At 41.7% G+C, this 20,203-nt stretch overlaps 2 pseudogenes across 1 annotated transcript; both read right to left on the reverse strand.

The window, feature by feature from the left end:
- Window positions 1-342: 342 nt before the first annotated feature.
- On the reverse strand, window positions 343-7,397 carry LOC146382225 (cytochrome P450 2F2-like; annotated as a pseudogene).
- A 1,768-nt stretch (window positions 7,398-9,165) lies between these two features.
- On the reverse strand, window positions 9,166-20,094 carry LOC146382226 (cytochrome P450 2J6-like; annotated as a pseudogene). Its single transcript, XR_014800632.1, has 11 exons — window positions 19,933-20,094; window positions 18,296-18,458; window positions 17,793-17,945; window positions 17,523-17,683; window positions 17,150-17,218; window positions 16,934-17,038; window positions 16,633-16,771; window positions 15,963-16,048; window positions 10,056-10,157; window positions 9,827-9,968; window positions 9,166-9,717 (listed from the first exon to the last, which is right to left on the reverse strand). The product of XR_014800632.1 is annotated as a cytochrome P450 2J6-like (transcript).
- Window positions 20,095-20,203: the final 109 nt, after the last annotated feature.

Raw genomic sequence — 20,203 nt, forward strand, 5'->3', positions numbered from 1 at the left:
AACAAAAAGTGCAGAGTCTACAAACTAATAGAAGACATCTTAGTGACCATGTCCGTCTTTCATGTTGAGGATGTAAAGGATAAATTTGTTAATGCTCAAAGACTATTAGCTATTGTTTATTTCAACTTCACACCAACAACCTCGCAAAAAAACCCACACGTAGCATTTTGTGAAACTGAAGGATAATGAAGGGTAGCCTGTAATTTTCTGGTGGTTAGTAAGAACCAGAGAGACCATTTGACATCTTTTGTGCACCAGCACAGAAAGCACGAAGGCTTCTGGTCTAACAAACTCTCCACTGACACTGAGGAAGCTTTCAGGGTCAGTTTCCACTGCCCCTCCTCAAAAAGCACCGATGACAGGTTGGGGATGACGATGGTTCCCTAAAGAATACAAAGATGACCATCATCACCTCACATATGCTTTCATACATTTTCCAATGCTGTAAATATACTTTATTGTAAAAACGATAACTGCTGCCCTCACTTTTCTCTCAGCTGTTTAGCACAGCAGTAACATTTTGTCAAATGTTTTATTCAAGAAAATTATTTCTGTTTCTTTCATATTTTATCTTGGCTATCGAGTACGCCATTAACTCTGTGTCTTTAGTAGTGCGGTGAAAAATGCTGAGGGGAACAATATTAGCCATCCTCTGGACCTCGTGAATAACAGCCTGCATGACAAATATGACACTATGTTGTTACCACATCAAAGAAACAGCAGCATCCTTTTATAATACATTATTTCAGACTATGTAAATATTCAGGCTACATTTATTGTACCTGTTTGTCTTATTGGTGACTTTAAAGCAATGACGGGTTAATAGTCTCTCTAAATAAAGAATAAAGTTGAATCTACCTGCACGCAGAGCATCTTCAAAACTGGCTTAAGCCTTCCCATCCACAGCTATGTCTATTTCCTGCTGACAATGCTTGGAGAAACACAGTTATCATTAAGCCGTGTATACAACCACAATTCCAAAGACGTTAGTAGCTGCACTTGGTGTCAGTTTGTCCTGGCTGACCAACGTCTGTTATGGCCTCAAAATACTAATTACAGGCCAATTAAAGGAGGTTAGTTAATGAGCAGATCTCCTTCCTTTGCATTCGAATGCTATGTTGGTGGTGCCCGTCCATCCATCCATCCATCCATCCATCCATCCATCCATCCGTCAATCCATCCATCCATCCGTCAATCCATCCATCCATCCATCCGTCAATCCATCCATCCATCCATCCGTCAATCCATCCATTCATCCGTCAATCCATCCGTCAATCCATCCATCCGTCAATCCATCCATCCATCCATCCATCCGTCAATCCATCCATCCATCCATCCATCCGTCAATCCATCCATCCATCCATCCGTCAATCCATCCATTCATCCGTCAATCCATCCGTCAATCCATCCATCCGTCAATCCATCCATCCATCCATCCATCCGTCAATCCGTCAATCCATCCATCCATCCATCCATCCATCCATCCATCCATCCATCCATCCATCCGTCAATCCATCCACCCATCCATCCATCCATCCATCCATCCATCCATCCATCCGTCAATCCATCCATCCATCCGTCAATCCATCCATCCATCCATCCGTCAATCCATCCATCATCCGTCAATCCATCCATCTATCCATCCGTCAGTCCATCCATCCATCCATCCATCCGTCAATCCATCCATCCATCCATCCGTCATACCTCTCTGATTTGGTACAGATCTCCATCCTATCCCGGTGCCTCAGATCTTCCTCTTCTCTTTTTCTTTCTGTTCCTTCCTTTCGTCTTCCTTTCACCATGGGGGGGCAGGGCTTTTAGTCGCTCTGCCCCTCGACTTTGGAATTCCCTATCCCCCGACCTCAGAAACATCAGTTGATTCCCTCTTTTTAAGTCCACCCTCAAAGCCCACCTGTTCAAGATAGCCTTCTCTATATAACTTCTCCATGCTCGTAAACATTTTTATTATTATTGTGTTTATTTCCTGTTTTTATGGCTGTATTGTTTGTTCTGTACAGTGTCCTTGGGTGTTTTGAAAGACGCTTTTAAATAAAATGTATTATTATTATTATTTATTATTATTAAGATTTCGTTAGTTGTGCAGGTCACAAAGCATCAGACATGCAGCTAATCCTTGGCTAAACGAGACACTGTATAAAAAGCATACCCTGCACCTCGCGATAATTCATCACGTAGAGGATTGCAACAAGCATGGTGTCTGCAGGTGGGTCAGTTCCAGCATAGTGACGGTGCGCAGTGAAAGCTGGTCTTCAGAAAACAACGAGCCGTCGTTTCCTCTCTTGACGAACAGACGAGAGGAAACGAGTGCGTCAGTGTTTTTTTTAAATCAGTTGTTTACACTGAAATGTTTGAGCAGGAGACAGCACACACACACACACACACACACACACACACACACACACACACACACACACACACACACCTTGTCCAGTTCATCCAGGTAGCAATCTATAAATGACGTGGTTTACCGGGAACTTTGCTCTTTTTGTTCTCTGTCAACTTCTCCAAATCTCTTTCATGGGTGATCTAACAGGAAAAAAGCTTTGATGAGCTGTTTCGATGACTGCACCGTGTGTCATGCTGACATGGATGTTTTTAAACACATGGATAAAACTGACTCACACTTAATACTGCAGGTGCTGTATTGTTGATCCTGTGTTGCATCATACTACGTTCAGTAAAATAACAGAATTTTGGGGCTTTTTCTTGCTTTTGGGGGAAATGTTTGAAAATATATGGAGAGCTAACACTCAGTGCTTGTGTCATTTGTGCCTGATTCAAATGGGCCTCAATGTGGTCACATGTGGTCACCTCAACATTTCAATTTCAAGTGACATAATTTTAATTTTTAATACGAACATTTTCCTGGTTTGAATGAGAATATTTGATTTTTAATATAGTGGTTATACATGATTATTGATCATGTTCATCTAAGGAAGAGGTTTCACCTGTCAGCTCCTTCACTTCTACAGGAGTATATCATCAAACATATGACAGCTTTGCTATTGTCTCTGCATGAAAACATAAAATAAGGATTATTTGCAAAACTTTTGCAAATCAAAACTTTCCAAAACATAGCCTGAAATACTTGAAGGCTTTCGGGAAAGGCAGCGGGAAGGTGCGCACCACAGGAATGTACTCATGAGTCTGTACAGATGAAAAAAGTGATGAAATGTAATTTTACTGAAGGTCTTGTTATGGTGTGACCTTGTTTGCAGATTGTATTTATTCTGCATAATATTAGTGACAGCATGATATTCAGAGGCGTCACTATGAAAGCAGCTCACCGTGCCCCAGCGATTAATTTGGATGTCTCATGAAAAAGACGAACAGAAAACTTGATGAATTCATCCTCGTTGCTCAGCAAACAGAACTTGGCAGATGATGTTTGAGGCTCCAGTGTGGAACAGCAGCTGAAGGTCTGTGGTCCTACCTGGAGAAACAATGTGAACAGACGTTTTTAGACACAAACGTCATTAAAAACAGAGCAACAAAAACAATTAGTTACTCACTGCTGGAGAAAAGCATACCAACGCTTTCCTGCAGAAGCTTCACAGCGTGCTGCATTTCTCCGAGAATCCTCTGCTCCATGGACTGTTTCCCCAGACCAAAGTTTCTCAGGGTCATCAGGCTGAAGCGTCTGTGCTCCAACCGGGACTGTAATCTGCTAAAACCACTCCTGGAGGGTGAGCTACATGCAAAAACGGAAACTTTTATCCCTTTAATTATGTTTCAGTAATTACAAGCACATCACCTGTTGTTCTCACTGCTACCACCAGATGGTGCCAGTGTAAGGAGTTTTGACATTCAGCATTTACTTTGTTTCACAGTATTTACATCACATTCATGTCACCACAGAAAGTATTCCCACTTAATTTATCTTAATCTTGCACTCCAACCACATGCAGACTAATATGTCTGCATTACATTTCCAGTGGCCACTGTTATCTGATGCAACTCTGAGACCCGAGGCTGTCATTGTGCTCTTACTTCTTTACCATTAAAATAACAAACGGAGGACCACAGCAGTTACATTTTCATAGTTTAGTGGTTTACACATTCACCTCACAAGCAAAAGTTATGCAGTTCAGTTCCAAACTTCGTTTGGCTCTCAGTGAAGGCGGTCGCACTTTTCTCCTCTCCTCCTTCCCTGCTTAGCCTCTTGTGTCCTTGTCCTATCTCGTGTACTTTTCCCTGGAACAGTCTCTCACAGTCTGTTCTCTAAAACCTAAAAGAGGAATTATGGATTTGATCAACTGGTCTCTGAATGCAATTGACACCCTTTCTCAACGAGAAGTCTGGGCTCGGGTGAGCCTGACTGCTGAAGATATCTACCTATTCGGAACCATGATAACAGGGTTCTGGCTGATCAGAGCTGGCTTGGCCCTGACTTATCGAAGAATTAAGGAAGTGGAACCGGCTGTTCAAACCCCCACAAGGCTGCCCGCTGGGATTGAAATGATGGGACGAGGCGTGAGTTTCTCAAAATGGGCTCATTGAGTGCAGCATGGATAAGATCTTGGAGAACGCACGGCTGCCGTGAATACTCAGAATAAGACCTCTGAGTGAAAAACTGGATTACATCTGGAGGGGCTAGCTCAAACAACACCTTTGAGCGCAAATTCGATCACATCTTGGGGAAGTGCACTGCGGTCGTGAGTTCTCAGAACCTGCTCTTTGGGCACAAGAATGACAACATCACGGAACGTAAGTTTGGATAACATCATAGAAAGCTCACGGCTCTCCAACGGGAGATTGAGAGACCAGTGTCGGACTGTTAGAACAGCTTTGAAATTCATATGAGCTGTTCGCACTAAAGTAAAAACCATCATCACTTCATGCGGAGACCCCTTCGGCGCCAGCTGCGGCCTCAAGGCTGGAGCTGAACAACAACACCCTGATAACGACTGCGTTTAGACTGTTCCCCCCATTCCATGCAAGGCCACCTGGGTTGGCTGGCAGACTGTTTACTTAGCATGATAGGGCGAAGGACACTGTCTCAGCTGAACTCTGGACACGCACACACACATACACTGATAAGCACTCACTCATCCCCCTCCCTTTCCAAACGCCTTCGATGCTTGTTTCCTGCGGGGGAACACGGCGGGTCTGTGTGCCGCGCTGGAATGGTAGCGCTGTGCAGGGCGGCTGCTGTGTTCGCTTCGGATTACTCCTCACCCCCCACCCAATCCTGTGGCTTGTCATGTCTTTCACAAAGTTGTGCTGTGGACATTTATGTGCTTTTTGTGCAGAGGAGTTTTTTGTTTCCTGTTCTCATGCTGTCCTACCATGGAAGCACAGCATGAGTAGAGGTCTCTTTTTTTCCTCTTGTACTTTCCCATTGTAGTGTATATTTCAGTGATTTTTCTGTAACGCTACCGATCTCCGACTTGTATCCCCATGTAATGTCTGTATTGTGTATTGTGTGTGTAAGGTCGGGGGGGGGTCCCATTTCACTGCAGGGCAACCTGCATGTGGTGAATAAAGCTTTGATTGATTGATTGATTGATTGATTGATTGGAAGAGACACAAATCCCTTGGGAGCTGTATCAGGATGAGGATCTGGTGTAAAAATTGAGACGAGATGAAACATGTCTGCGGGGGCTGCATAAAGAGACAGAAAGTCACAGAAAGCTATCGTACCTTTCACTTGTGCAGCATGATTGTACATTAGGTGTTGTGGTCTGCCAGAGAAGTCAGCAGCTCTGTGGATCAGGGCCTCCTTTAAGGCCCAATGATAACAACCGCAGGCCTGGGACCAATAAAAGGCTGTAAATGTTACCATAGTGTTCAGCCAGCTGGGGGAGATAAAGTGGCATGTTTTATAAAAATAGGGTATGAAATTCAGATTCAGTGCAATTATGAGACACTGTAACAAGTTGATTTAAAAAAGTTATCGTCATCGTAAACATTTAGTCCAAACGAGTGACCTTGTTTGGACTAAAATCACCTCACAGCAGCTCTGCAGAGCATTTTTAATCTTTTATGTTAGATTTTTTTGATAAATAACTGACCATCAGGTCACAGAGCCAAGCCCCCTCTGTTCTGTGAGGAGTTCAGCTCATCAGCTCAGGCAGACAAACAGCCGAGTGAAATAACTACCACAAAAAAAAAACTTTGGAATATTCAACTCTATTTTCATTCATCTTTTAAGATATTCATTCAACAAATGAGTATCATTATATCTAGACTAAAAACAGTCATTTCCCTTATTAAACTGTATGCAGCTTACCGAATTTCCCGGAGGAACCCACCAGAGGGATTAATAAAGTTTTATCTAATCCAATCTAATATTTTATTTTTAGAGAGAAAGGAAAACAAAAACTAACACCAGGAAACAATTAAAGATGCAGGAATCTCAGACAAACCTATCAGTGTGTACATCAATGAATGCATATATTAAAAATTTTTTAGAATTGTTTTATATATTTAAAATATTAGAAAAGATATTAAACGTTACCCTCTCTAGGCCAGCAATAGGCTTCTCCAGATCCTGTATTGGCTTCCCTTCATTGGCTTCCTGTTAAATCCAGAATTGAAGTCAAAATCCTGCTCCTCACATACAAGGTCTTAAATAATCAGGCCCCATCTTATCTTAATGACCTTGTAGTACCATATCACCCTATTAGAGCACTTCGCTCTCACACTGCAGGCCTACTTGTTGTTCCTAGAGTATTTAAAAGTAGAATGGGAGGCAGAGCCTTCAGTTTTCAGGCCCCTCTTCTGTGGAACCAGCTTCCAGTTTGGATTCAGGAGACAGACACTATCTCTACTTTTAAGATTAGGCTTCAAACTTTCCTTTTTGCTAAAGCATATAGTTAGGGCTGGACCAGGTGACCCTGAATCCTCCCTTAGTTATGCTGCAATAGACGTAGGCTGCCGGGGGATTCCCAAGATGCATTGAGTTTTTCCTTTCCAGTCACCTTTCTCACTCACTATGTATTAATAGACCTCTCTGCATTGAATCATATCTGTTATTAACCTCTGTCTCTCTTCCACAGCATGTCTTTATCCTGTCTTCCTTCTCTCACCCCAACCAATCACAGCAGATGGCCCCGCCCCTCCCCGAGCCTGGTTCTGTCAGAGGTTTGTTAAAAGGGAGTTTTTCCTTCCCACTGTCGCCAAAGTGCTTGCTCATAGGGGCTCATATGATTGTTGGGTTTTTCTCTGTATCTATGAAGCGTCTTGAGGCGACTTTTGTTGTGATTTGGCGCTATATAAATAAAATTGAATTGAATTGAATTGAGATCCAACAGGTTTCCAAAGACGGGGATTGGTCGCAGGCCTGTAGGGAAATTATTGGGTCTGTATGCTGAAAAAAGCAGCAGGAGAAGCAACAACACCAACAACAATATCAGAGCAACAGATGCAAACATGGTGATGCTGTGATTCAGTGTATTCTGTTTCATCGGGCCTTTGTACACCCTAACCTTAACCCTTTACTGTAGAAACACAGACAACCTTTGCACAGTCGTGGGGCCTGCAGAGGAACTGAATCGGGTTAGTCATTTGTTCAACACCGACTTGATCTACGCATGTCTGTGCCATCATAGGCAAGCAAATGTCTGCTATCACTGTTGCCACAGAACATAATGGTACCTATGATGCCTACTTCACTTTTAATTTAATATATAGAAATGCAAATATTTAAAATTGTACTTTTTGTTTTAATGTTTAACTGACAAAAGTTTAAAAAAAGAAAAACAATGGATGCCTGTATTAGGACTGTTTTTACAACTTCAGATATTTATTCTTGGCTTTGCATGATTCACAATATTGGAAAAATACTGCACTTCAAACCATCTTTTTAAAAATGTTGTACTGGTACTTGGAGCAGCTCCATCCACTTTCCTGTGATTGGCTGCTCCTCGGAAATCAAAGGTTTGAATATTATGTGGGTGGGCGTGATGTACTCCTGAGACGGTCGCATCAATGGGATCCATTTTTGTCAGGGTTCCTGGGTCGTTGACCCAGTGATTTCAGTTTGTTCATGTTTAGTTTAGTTCGCCACATTAATGTTCTCACTCCCTGTTTTTTCCCCGTGTCAGCTTGTCTCTTGTGTCATTAGTCAGATTATGTTCAGCCCTGTACTCACCTGTTTCCAATCATTGTCATCATTCAGCCTGTGTATTTAAGTTCCTCGGTTTCACCAGTTCTTTGTCGTGTCATTGATGTTGATGTCGTCTCTCCGTATGTATGTTCAGTTCAGTCAGTCAGCCAGCCATCCAGTCTTTCAGCCAGTCAGTCCTTCGTTCCTGCCCTGTTCATCCACGATTCATAATAAACCATCTTCAGTTCTTCACGATCCACGAGTCCTGCGTTTGGGTCACTTCCTCGCCTCCACACACAACACTCCTGACAATTTTTTCCCCAAGCTATTTGTGATTAGTTAGACCTGGTAAAACTGTAAATGTCTCATTATATAGGCAGCGGATGTCTGGGCTTCTTTGTGCCGCTCTCCACAGACTCCGCCCCCACAACCTGAACCTGGATGAGCTGTACAAAATGGATGGATGGATACCATCACATAAAAATATATAAGCTTTCTGTAATTAATATTTAGAATATTTCTGTATTTTTAAGAGACAGTAAATTAAAATACATGTTGTAGATTTAACATCATTTTCATTTTTAAGGACAAACATGTTGAATAAATAGTATTTAAACATGAAAAGATAATGAAATACGTATGTACTACAATAAAAATCTTTAATCCATGTTTAAGGTAAGAAAATGAAATATGAGCCCATAAAAATGTCAAAATACAAAAAAGAAACTACAACCGAAAGTTATTATTATTATATCAAGTGAAAAAACTAATGATGTTTTTTTTATTTGTATTCATAATAACTTCTGTGAAATGATGAAATTAAAAATTGTCTGTTAACCCATTTTAAGTTAAAGTGTTTCTTACCATCAAAATCTATAAAGACCTGTAATTCGGGCTGATGTAAAGAATATACATGTGTTTTGTGAGTTTTTAAATCTGGGACAGTTGTAAATGAGTTTCTGTTAATGTCTGAAAACCAGGGAGATCTGCTGAACAACCAATAACTAAAATTAATTGTCACAAAAGATGACCTCAAAGAAAGAGTCTGCATAACAATGAGAGTGTAAAACAACACACACAAATCTGGGTTGTAATGGATTTATTGTTTCACTTCTATGAGAGAAAACACTCTTTATTAACACAATGATGGGTGTGATTCACATCCACACATCTTTTTTTTTTCCAAATTAGATGTTGGTCAGGTTTTTTTTATATAGCTCCAAATCACACAAAGCGTTGCCTCAGGGTAGACCCTGCAGTATTTGGGAAAATCTAATACATAGTTTAGAGACTAATTAAGGATCAAACCCTATGTTGGGATAGGTGCACTCACCCAATTTATGTATATTTTACTTTTGTGACCGTTGACTTTAAGGCAGCAGAAATTTATTTTCATTCAATTCTAAGTATGACTCTATTTTTATCTGAGTCACTGAGCTACAGCGTCTGCACACCATCTCATTGTGGTGTCCTGAGTTGGATCTTCATGCTAAAAGGTTTGGGAGTTAAGGTGATCCCGTAGACCGGAGTGAAGTCTGGTTCTCCTGCGTCCTCGGGCCAGATGAACTGATATCTCCTCAGCAGAGTCACCATGATGAGGAAGAGCTCCATACGAGCCAGACCCTCTCCGAGACAAATCCGAGGACCTGAGACATTAAAAAAAGGTCTCAGTACCATGTAGAACACATATTTGACAACATATTACAACCCTGTCTCTGCTGCTGCTCCAAGTAAGATTTGTCTATGCTCTTGTACCTGCAGAGAAAGGCATGAAAGCCTCTGGTTTAACAAACTCTCCTTGGTCATTTAGGAAGTTTTCTGGGTTGAATTCATGAGGGAATTTCCACTGTCCGTCCTCGTTGAGTACTGAGGTCAGATTCTGGATAATTACTGTACCCTGAAAAAACACCAAAACAATAAAAGACATTAAGAAAACTCTTCATTGCCTCTATTCCTAAAACCTATATAGCCGGTTGCCTCTTACCCTGGGAATGGAATATCCCATGAGCTCTGTGTCCCTGGTGGTGCAGTGGAAGACGCTAAGAGGAACAGTGTTGGCAACCCTCTGTACTTCATGAATCACTGCCTGGATTAAGACATGTTTTATGTAGTATAGAGCAAAAGACAAACAGTGCAGGCTCACTAGTACTAGCAGTTATCTAGTTTCTCTCTATAAAGAGATTGTAATGAATGAATGATTACAACAGCTATCCAAATCAATGGCTTCAATCAATGACAAAGCAAACTTTGTCCGAAGCCTCTCCCAGATGTTATAAGGTGAGAAGCATAAGGTCCATTGCAAAGCATTTGTCTCCGTCTTCATGTTTAATGTGAGTCTTCTTGTCTCTGTCTTTAGTATGTCTTCTATCCTTGAAAGTTGTGCATTGTCAACACTAGGGGTGCAACAATACATGTGTCTGTATTGAACTGTTCGATACAGTGCTTTCGGTTTGGTACGCATATGTATCGAACAATTCAAAATATTTCATTTATTTTATCAACTTTTCTTCTGATGATGCTGTCTGTGTTGAGAGTTCAGTGGATCTGCGTTCGACTACTCCGCCTAGGCTGCATTGTCGAGCACAGATCCACTAAGCACCGCCCATATGCATTCACTCAAGCTAGCGAGACAGAAGTTAAGCTCGTTGCAACATGGCAACTGCCTTAACGGTACCCGAAATTGAACCTCCCGCACCATCATTCAGATCTGGCGTTTGGAACTATTTTGGTTTTCATGTGAAGCGTGACCCTGATGGTAAGCACGTCATGGACAAAAGTACAACAGTATGTTGGATTGTGTCACGCAATGCTCAATTCCATCGGTGGGAACACAACGAATATGACTGCACATTTATGTCGACATCACCCTAGTGCAAAGACAAGTGGAAGCAGACAGAAAACAACAACAAGCACGCATGCTACAAACTCTACCCGAGTCATTTAGACAGCCGTTAGCACATGGTTATAAGAGGGCAAAAGAAATAGACAGGGCAATTGCAACTTTTATTGCTGTCAATGACAGCGTGCAGCAAACAATCAGGGGAAAGAAGACAGCATTCAAGATGTGGCTTCATCGGCAAACTTAACAATGAGATTGGACGCGCATGACTGTATTTCCTCCTGCGCGTCCAATCTCATTGTTAAGTTTGCCGATGACACTACAGTGCTCAGACTTATATCCAACAACGATGAGACAAACTACAGGACAGAGGTGCAACAACTAGAGTCATGGTGCCACGACAATAACTTGGTCTTAAACACCAAAAAGACCAAGGAGATCATTGTAGATTTCCGGAGGAAGGGTCATAACAACCATCTGCCTCTCTTCATTGGCAGTGAGGCGGTGGAGAGGGTGAGTAGTTTTAAATTCTTGGGGGTAACTGTGACCGAGGACCTGTCCTGGGGCAACCATATCACCTCAGTTGCACGGAAGGCCCAACAGCGCCTCTACTACCTGAGGAGACTGCGGAGCGCACACATTCCCAGATCTCTGATGTTGAACTTCTACAACTGTGCCATCAGCAGTGTTCTGACGTATGGATTTCTAGTGTGGTTCCCCAGCTGCACCAAGGCCGATCAGCAAGCACTCCAGCGGGTGGTGAAAGAAGCTGGCAGAATTATTGGAACAAGTCTGCCAGAGATTAGTAATATCTTCCCCACTCGCTGTCTGAGGAGGGTGCATAGTATCCTGCGGGACCAACATCACCCTGCGCGCCACCTTTTCCACCTGCTGCCCTCAGGGAGGAAGGTACAGGTCTATACAGGCCAGAACATCCAGATTGGCCAACAGCCTGTATCCACAGGCTGTGAGGCTTCTGAACTCTCTGCCCCCCTCTCACGGACAATAACCATATCCAACTCTTTAATAGCACTGAACTGGTCTGCATTGGTGCATCATATCTTTATTCTCTTTCCCCCTCCTGTCCCCCCCCTCTTTCTTAAATAGATAACTATCATATCTGACATCATATCTCACAGTACAATAATAATATTGTATGGGTTGCATTGTTGTACTTTGTCATGTTTCTCAGGTCTTTGTCTGAATTTCTTATGAACATTACTTGTCATGTTCTCATGTTGTTGCTAAGGATTGTCTTATTGCACTGGAGTCACACTGGGTTAAATATTTACACTTGGGTTTTAAGGGGTATTTATTATTTTCTTTATTATTGTATTTATGGGTTGTACGGAAGCTCCAAACGCAATTTCATTGTTCTCTGACAATGACAATAAATACTTATCTATCTATCTATCTTCAGTCTCGCAACGATGGCGACTATCAACACTACAGGGCCCTTCAATCGGCCACGAAGAAGGCAATAGTAGCGGCAAAGGCGTCACATTATGACAAACTCTACAAAGAACTGGACATGCCTGGGGGAGCGAACAAAATCTACTGCCTCGCCAGAAACCGCCATCGAGCAACGCAGGACATCGGCCAGGTCAAACATATCAAGGATGCCAACCATCAGATCCTCCATGACCTGCCCATCATTCTCAAATGTTGGAGCAAGTATTTCTCAATTACCGCCCAATCCGACTCCTGTGCCACACCATGAAGATTTTCGAGTGGATCATCGACGCCAGGCTGCAAGAAATCGTCACAATAACGCCCAACCAGTGTGGCTTCGTCAAAGGATGCGGCACAATAGATGCCATCTATGAGGCCCGCCTGCTGTTGGAGAAGCACCGAGAGAAGAAGACCATCCATATGGTCTTCCTCGACCAGGAAAAGGCTTTCGACTGAGTCCCTCATGACCTGATCTGGCTCTCTCTGCGATCACACAGGGTCCCCGAGGCCTACGTCAATTGGATCAAGCTCTTGTACAGAAATGTGACCAGCACAGTGAGAAGCCCAGTGGGAACATCACCACCTTTCAACATCACTATGGGCGTGCACCAAGGCTCCGTGCTGTCCCCGCTTGTCTTCATCCTCTGCATGGACACTGCGACCGCTGACCTCCAAGCTCTCCACCCTTGGACACTCCTCAATGCTGATGATGTCTTCCTCGCAGATGAATCTCGAATGGAGCTGCAACACCAAACACAGCAGTGGAAGACACGCCTGAGTGAGTACGGGCTGAGGTTGAACACCAAAAAAACTGAGTACTTAGAAGCCGGCCCCCAAACCGACAGCACCTGGCAAAAGTATCTCACTTCAAGTACCTCGGATCGATGATCAGCAACGATGGCGACATCCTGCCAGACGTACGAGCCAGGATTAATGCGGCCTGGATGAAGTGAAGCCAAGTCACTGGTGTCCTGTGCGACCGACGAATGCCTGACCGCCTCAAGTCGAAGATCTACAAGAGCGTTGTGCACCCTGTGGCCATTTACGGATCAGAGTGTTGGCCAGCCGCCGCAAAGCACGAACAGGCCCTTCACACAATGGAAATGCGGATGCTGCGATGGTGCCTGGGCCTGACACGATGGGACCACGTCACGAACATCGACATCCGAAAGCGGCTGGGCATCGCACCAATTACGGAGAAGATGCAAGGAGCACGACTGCGATGGTACGGGCATGTGGTTAGAAGTGACAAAAAATTGGGGGCAAGAACAGCAGTGCGACTCAGCCCCCAAGGCCGGCGACCAAGGGGCAGACCAAAAAGGCGATGGATGGACCGAATTAAAGACGACGTAAAGAAGATTGGCGCCAACCTGAACGACGCCCTTGATCGTGCCGAGTGGAGGCGGCTTTGCAGAAAAGCGGACCCTGCAGAGCGGAAATAACACTAGGAGGAAGAAGATTATTTTGTTGTTTCAGCAGCATTTAATTTAAAAACTGTACTTCTGAGGTAAAAGAAATATTTATAATTCTAATAAATTGCAAATGAAAAAAGGCATGAACATTTTTTTTGTATCGAAAAAATATCGAACCATGACACCAAAGTGTCGAACCGAACCATCAATTTTGTGTATTGTCGCACGCCTAGTCGACACATAAATGCTTCTGTTTTTGTTTTGTTCTCAATGGGGGGGGGGTGTTATTTTTCATTTTGAAAAACATCTCCACGCCCACAAACATATTAAAAAGCGTGTCAAGGGAGAAGACTGTGTGGACTGAGAAGGAGGACCCAAGTGCTGACATGCGAAAAACAAAACTTAATCTTAACAGAAAGCGAGCAGTTTATTTAAGGCTGGTTGAACAGTTCAAAACAACAGGGTAAAGGCGTAATAACCTAAACTGGGTGAACTAAGGCTAGGCATAAAAAACCTGGAGCATGAACATAGAAACCTGGCATGAAGAAACCTTAACGTGAAAAACCTGAAACATGGCATGAACGCAGCAGCATAGCAGATGATCGGACACCGAATGAATGAAAACTTGCAACACAGAAGTTACAGTTTTTTTGTTAAGGTCTGCTTACAAATACAAAGCAAAAAACTACGTGTGAAACTCTGCGCTCAGGTTCCCTGGCTGTGTGAGTTTCAACTCAGGAGTACGAATTCTGACCCAATTTTTCTTCCTTTCAGCTGATTGGTCAATGTCGTGCCAATCACAAATGTAACAATCCAATCAGAGACAGATGGGTTTGGCTGTCAGAGGAGTGCTTTACTGAACTTCAGGTCCTGGAAGGGTAAATGCCCTTTCACGTGCCAGCGTTTTCGGTGGATTTTTTGTCGCAGGTTGACGTGCTTATACAGGGACCTCCAGAGTTTTTCAACGGCTCTGTGGACCTCGGGGGGAAAGCAGTGTTGTGGAAATGACACACTTTTCACTAGTCAGTACAAAGCTTTCTTTGTTATGAATGGGCAATACATGTTTTTATTGAACATTTGAAGATAATACAACACAAACTCTTGTAGAGGATATAAAAACAGAGAGATACATACAACAAGGAGCAGGCGCATCTAGTACACTTAGAGCTGCCGCAAAAAAAAAAAGTTTTGAGTTAGCACTGCCAATCAGTAATCTACGTGAATGACGTCATTTCCTTGTTACTCGGAAGCTGAAGCCCTCAGCTACAAATGCTACAGCTAAGCTACCGGTATTACATCCAGTCGTGAATGCACAGATTGCTGAGTGTTTTCAGCCTGGCTTCAAAAATGATGAAATTCTTGTGTTATTAGCTGAATCACATGGTGTTACTATCAGCCAACGTACTCACGAAAGAGCCAATTTGTTGCGGTTTTGAGTGCGCGTTACTCTGCGCTATATGCTTCTGGATAACAAGAAAGTGACCTCATTCACGTAGATTACTGATTTGCAGAGCTAACTCGAAATTTTGAGTTAATAAGTCGAAATTTCAAGAAAATAACTCGAAATTTCGAGTTATGGATACTTTTTTTTTTTTTACTGTAGTGGCGGAAACGGGCTTCCATAGTTCTCTGATTGGTTTGTTACATTTGTGATTGACATGACATTGACCAATCAGCTGAAAGGAAGAAAAATTGGGTCAGAATTCATACTGGTAAGTTGAAACTCACACACAGCCAGGGAACCTGAACGCAGAGTTTCATACGTAGTGTTTTGCTTTGTATCTGTAAGCAGACCATAGCAAAAAAAATTGTAACTTGTGTAAATATCTTTTACAAACACAAATCCTTTTTACACACTCACAAATTCTCCTCTATAGATGCGGAAACATAAAACTTTCAGATATTTGGGTTTACAAGGTTAAAAAATATTTATGACCAAAATTTGAGCCCACATAATCTAATAAACAATGAACCGTAACTGGGAAACCTAGAAGCTTATAACCAAATGAACTTAAACACAAACCATCAACATAAATGAAAACTCAAAACGCTGGCTCAATCATGACAATACTACAGCGACATAACCAGTCGAAATGTTCAGTCTGCAATACCCTGCATTTGGGTCTTCTTGTCTTCATTGTAAAATATGAGTAAACATATAACCAGACATATGTTGTATGATTTGTACCTGCACGTAGGGCATATTGTGTCTATCTTCAAAACTGGCGCGGTCCTTCCCATCTAACACTCGGTCTATCTCGTGCTGACATCGTTCTGTGGGAGATGTTGCATCATACAATGTGTTGTAAAGAAAGTCAAAAACAAATGTTACATAACAAACAACAGTTAATGCTATTTAAAGAGAAAATGAAAATTAGCAATGTGGTAAATGTCACGAGTGAATGATGAACTAAACATAGGATTAAACAAGTTATTAATAATGGGTGCTTTTCATTTGCTGTAATTCTGCATTGTTTTTCGACACCCTAACATGAACAAAACAAACAAATTCAAGACAAATTCATATGTAATTTCACAGGTTTAAAGACCATTTCCAGCTACTTCTAAGTATACCTTATTAGGTTCTAACATGGGAATTGTTGCATATTATTAAAAGATTGTGAAAGCACAGCTCTAGCAGGGACTCTTTTTGTTCACAGTAAAAAGCAAAATCTTGGATCAAAATCAATTGTTTTGTTTTAGTCTAGCGTACAAAAACATCTCGTGTGCACAAACTAATATCTAATGGACAGATAACGCAAATAAAACATGGCAGTGTAGTGTAATATTTTACTATAAATGTGCCAACAAGTTGAATTTTTCTTGATTATAAATGAGTACGGGGGGAGTCGTATTACCTTGTATGTGTGGATAGTTCATCAGGTAAAGAAAACCAGTAAGAAGCGTGTTAGAGGTGGTGTCAGTCCCGGCGAAGTGAAGATTCAGCGAGTACATAATGAGCTCTTCTTCTGAAAATGAAGACTCTTCATCAACTCTCTAAAAATGCAGAGAGTGATAATTGTAAGAAACATTCAAGCAAGACAAAAATGTATCTTATCATACATAAAAGAGTATGAGTGTTATACTTGTGTAACAAGATACTGAGTAAATACTGAGAATTTCCATTTATTTATTGCTTTCCTTTTCACGCTCACACACCTTCTCCAGTTCATCCAGGTAGCAGTCAATAAAGTCTCGTGGCTCTCCGGGAACTCGGGTCTCTCTGTGCTCGTTCACCATGCGACGTGAAAGATTCTTATAAATCTAAAACATGCAATTCTTCATTCGTACTTTTCGTTTTTCACTGACAGTGTGCATGCGTATGTTTTTATCTTTATTGTACAAACGTGTGGTAAGAATGATCTTCAACATTACCTCCATTTTCTTAAAGGCCTTTTGGAAGGGCAGTGGCAGGTTACGTATTATAGGAAAAGAGTCATACAGCTGCAGAAAAACAACCAAACAACAAAATTGGTGGAAGAAGACGTAACTTTTAAGATTTTTATTTGACTGGCAAAACTATGTTGGATGGACAGTCAACAAGTCGATACAAAGTCCATTCTGACTTCTAAACAATAAGAACATAGCAGTGATTCCACAGTGGATTTTGATCTTGAAGACGTTTCACCTTCAGCTCTAGACTGAGCTGAAGACTGTAGCCATGTTGGCATGCTCCAGGCAGTCTCACAGACCTGTTAGGAAACTGTAAACACTTTGCCTCGATAGCATTGCTGTCAGTTTTACTCACCGTGGCCCACGGTCCATTGACTATCTTTGAAACCTCAGTAAAGATTTCAACAAACAGTTTGATTAACTCATCATCGTACTTGTAGCGTCTAGCAAACAGAACCTGGCAGATGATGTTGGAGGCTGCATTATGAAACATAACCTTAGGGCTCATTGTTTTACCTGTAGGAGACATAATGAAACAAGACAGCACTGTACGAGAGTACAAATCAATATTCTGCAACCAACAGCACCGTGCAAAACTGTTGCGTGAACCCATCGATGAACATACCAATGTTCTTTTCCAGGGTACTGATGATGTGTTTGATCTCGTCATGAATTCTCTCCTCCATTGAATTCTTTCCCAGACCAAAGTTCCTCAAAGTCATCAAAGCAAAGCGACGCTATTCCCTCCACTTAGAGCCATAATCTGCCATAATGACTCCTACAACAGGTTGAGCAACATAAAGAAGAAAGAACTCAAAAATGTTCCCTGTTCCAAAGCTCTCCAACCTCTTGGCCTAAAACGTAAGTGAACAATTGATCCTCACAGTGTAGTTTAAAGTCAGTAAAACTTCAGCAACATCAACTTTCCCAGGTAGGAAACATAAACCACTGTGAGTCTGTTTCGCTTGTTTTGATGCACGCGAAAGTCACGACAGGGGCACTGGAGAAGCAGCAACAAAACACCCACCAAAACGTACATTTGACTCTGAGTCGCAATTAGAATTTCTGATAAAGAAGATTTTACTATTATTCCATTATACCTCATATAACATATGATGTAAATTCTACCTTTCCCATCACTGAGCTCATTAACGAACAAGCCTTGAGGTCGTCCAGCAAAATCAGCAGCCTTGGTCACCATAGCCTCCTTCATGGCCTTTACACCATTGATGACTACAGCTGGTTCGCGCCCCAGGAAAATACTGTAGACATCTCCATAAGACTTCCTCAGCTGGGAGGAAACAAAATGACATGTTTGAAATCCATGCGTCACACCCTCGTTGGCTTTAAACATATTTACCGACCAGAGGAATTAACATTTTATATGGTCTAAAGCAGCTATGAAAAAAGGATTCTGGTTTTTAATTAAATTCAATTAAATGTAAATTATGTCCTTAATATTTTTCTACTATGACCTGAAAATAGGACCCTGTGTACGCATCCTGCTAGACACAGCTTGTGGCATGTTAGTAAAGCTATATTGACAAATTATACTCAATAAAGTAATTGATTTTTTGAAGCGTATACTGCTCTTTTATTATTTTATATGAAGAAACATAAAGATAACCCCCCTTCACACATACAGAAAAACTCTGTTGGCAAATGCCGACTTATCAAGAAGGTAAGGTACAATCTGTCCAGTGACTTGCAGTATTGGCTGGGTAAATGCCAACTGTGCAGAGAGTCAGTTTTATACCAACAACATATTAGGCAATCACAGTAAAAAGGTAAGATCAGTACTGTTAACCCTTTAAGACCGACCATAGAACCAAGTCCGCCAGAGCTTATATTATATTTTTACATGCTGTAGTGCCATTTTTGGGACCATTTCAAGTTGCTATACATCAATACAACCATTATAGCCCAGATTTTAATAATATGTCTGCATTAAGTGCATAATAATTACATAAATTGCAAAAAAGTGCAATAAACTACAAAAAAATTGAAAATCGTTTTTGCTTTTTTAACATATATTTCTAGTTAGAGAAATTTAAGAGGCTTATCCCTCAAAACTGTGAATACAAAAAAGTTGCACAAAATAGTTTCCCACCACAGGAAATTTATTTTGAGTGTCTTCATAGTTTTATTTTTGAAATACACCAATTTTTATATACTGCAGGAAAAACGAAAATAAATATTATACTGCAAATTTGCAAAAAAGCAGCATATGCATCAAAATAAACTATTTCCAGCAGTGCAATATGAGTCCTAAGCATCCCAGAAACGACACAGAAAGTCATAAAGTCAAAGATAGTATAAGTTCATGAGGCCCTGATGGTAAAAAAACTACATTTCCGCAAAAATGACGTCACGTCCGGTTTCGGGCAGGTAATGGCGGACATGCAAAAGTTCGCGCTGACGTCTATTCCAACGTAGGAAGTGTTATGAACAGCTGATCGGATCGGTAAAGCCTGTTTCTGGAATATTATGTTTTTGTTGCTGCAAGCGCTTTTTATGCAGTTTTTGCAAAGCTATATATGGAAGGAAACTGTGACCGAGGACAAGCTGATGGCATAAGATGTAAGTACAACTCCTCCGGTTTCATATGCAAAAAAAATTAGCTACCGGGATTTAAAAATAGTTATGCAAAACAGAGCGTGCCCGCTCCGACCGGCTTTAAAGGGTTAAGTGCCTGTATGTGAATGGCCCATTTTTCCTTTCTTAAAATGATAAAACAACAATTCAACAAACAGCATTTTTATTACCTTCTCAAAATCTTTCAAGGGGTTCTCTAGGCTCAGGTGAAAAACGCTGCCCAGTAGGGGCACGTTAAGAGGTCCTGGTGGAAAGTTCTTGGGCCTCCGGGATTTGAGATGAAGGATGGCGATCCAAATGAAGAGCCATAGCAGCACAAGTGAAGCAAACATGTTGAGACCGATAGGAATGCACTGAAAAAAGAGTAGTGTACATGGTTAGCCTCTTTTAAAGGGGTAGTTCAGTCGTTGGCCCTCCCTTTTCTGTTTGTGTACTTTCAAA

This window comes from Perissodus microlepis, chromosome 7 (assembly GCF_051167445.1).
Source record: "Perissodus microlepis isolate ML-2025 ecotype Zambia chromosome 7, ASM5116744v1, whole genome shotgun sequence".
Classification (NCBI taxonomy): domain Eukaryota; kingdom Metazoa; phylum Chordata; class Actinopteri; order Cichliformes; family Cichlidae; genus Perissodus; species Perissodus microlepis.